The sequence below is a fragment of the Coffea arabica genome, chromosome 8c, assembly GCF_036785885.1.
Source record: "Coffea arabica cultivar ET-39 chromosome 8c, Coffea Arabica ET-39 HiFi, whole genome shotgun sequence".
Lineage (NCBI taxonomy): Eukaryota > Viridiplantae > Streptophyta > Magnoliopsida > Gentianales > Rubiaceae > Coffea > Coffea arabica.
Genome location: NC_092325.1, coordinates 7,055,038 through 7,057,301, shown reverse-complemented (window position 1 = coordinate 7,057,301; position 2,264 = coordinate 7,055,038).

The window sequence follows — 2,264 nt, the reverse complement described above, 5'->3', positions numbered from 1 at the left end:
ATAAGTGGTAAGGAGAGATTTCAAAGGATATACATATGCTTTGAAGTATTGAAAAAGGCTTCTAAGCTGGTTGTCGACAATTGATTAGTTTAGATGGTTACCACTTAAGGGGTCCACATCCAGGAGTATTGTTGACTGCTGTTAGAATTGATGCCAACAACTGCATCTATCCCATTGCATACGCAGTAGTTGAAATTGAGAATAAGAGCTCATGGAAGTGGTTCATGGAGTTCTTGAAACATGACTTGTGCATTCATGAACAAAAAACATGGACTATCATCAGTGATAGACAAAAGGTAATTACAATCTTTTGTTTTTTGGATTACCTAGATTGGTTGCTATTAATGAAAATATAATACGTATTTTTAAAAAAAAAATTGATGGTTAAACTCTTAACATGGATTGGGGTCTGCCATTCATGAAGTTACTCCGGATGTGAAGCATCGGCATTGTGTAAGGCATCTACATAATAATATGAAGAAGTCGCATCCAGGTGAATCAATAAAAGCCAGATTTTGGACTTGTGCAAGGTCATCTTACATGCGCACATTTGAGAGTGAGATGGATGCTTTAAAAGAGTATGACTACAATACTCATAAGTGGTTGGTGGACAATACAAATTCAAGACAATGGTCAAGATCACATTTTAGAGAGACAACTAAGTGCGATATTCTTCTGAATAACCTTTGTGAGAGTTTCAATGCTGTGATCTTGGAAACTAGAGAAAAACCAATCCTGGGTATGTTGGAGACCCTTAGAATTTACTTCATGGACAGGATGCGGATAAAAAGGGAATGGATGAAGAAGATGACTCATTTAATATGTCCAAAGATTCAAAAAAATCTTGAAAAGGCAAAAATTGATGCTGCCGCCAATAGTGCTAGACACTCAGATGACAGAAGATTCAAAGTGCAACATATCTACGGTGGAACCTATGTGGTTGATGTCGACAGACGCACATGCACGTGTAGAAAGTGGGAGCTCACGGGATTGCCCTGTTGCCATGCAGTTTGCTGTATTCCACTAATAAATGTCACACCGGAGGACTACGTGCACAACTACTACTTGAGAGAGACATATTTGGCCGCGTACGAGCCAGCTATTGCTCCATTATCGGGACCTAATGCTTGGAGGGACTCTGGTAAGATCCCGATCCTACCACCAAAGAAGTTGAGACTTGCTGTTAGGCCAAAGAAATCAAGGAGGAGGGAACCGGATGAACCTCGGAAAATGGATAATGGAGTGACTAAACTGTCAAGAGCTGGAGGTACTTTAAGCTGCTCAAAATGTCGAGGGAAGGGACATACGATAAAGAAATGTCCGTTGGTTATACCAGCTAAGCATTTAGTTGGCCAATGCACTGGAAGGGGGCCTTCTCTCAGCAGCAACAAATGCAGCAAATGTCAACGGTATGGTCACAATCAAAAAAGATGTCCAACTAGTCATCCCGAGGGCGACTCTAATGTTGTAGGGATTGACATAGATCATAGCCAGACTGGTATACATGCTCTTTTACATACTTTTCAACAGTACTATTCTTCTAAAGTATTGAATTTACCTTTGCTATTTTCTCTAACTTTTTGAATTTTTTCCATATCAACAAGCACAATCAATGGATGAACAACCTGTAGCTGGCGAACAACAACCTGGTGAAGGCTACAAGTGGACATACAAGCTGTTGTTCATGAAGAAAATGGTAAATAAATTTGATGGCTTATGGTTAATCTGCGAATTTGAGGACATACTTAAGTTGAATAATTTTTTCATTTCTTGCTTTGTAGTTTCAAGTGCACATTCCACTGAAGTTGTTGAACCAAAGAAGCAAATCAAATGCTCCTTCTGTCGAGCTCCAGGGGATAACAAAAGGACATGTCCAACTATACAAGCACAAGGCTGGAGACTAAGGAAGGAGAAAATGGATACTTATGGTCCATACGTTGAATCGATTGGAAAAAACGATGGAGGAAGCAGAAAGTAGGCTTTTTAGAATCAATATGAACTTAAACTATTTTGTTTGCTCCTTAAGTCATTGCATTGACCTGTACCTATTGATTATACGCAGGCTCATAGACTCTTAGATGAACCGGATGATGCTAGTCAATCAAGAATAACACAACTTGACTAGCCATGCATGTGCGATGAAGAATCTCTACTTAGACCATGACTGAATTAAAAAATTGGTTCTGTTGTTCTTTGGGTCAAGTGAATTTTGTATAGCTTTTGTTAATTTTGTGATGTGGGTCAACCCATATAAGATGATACAG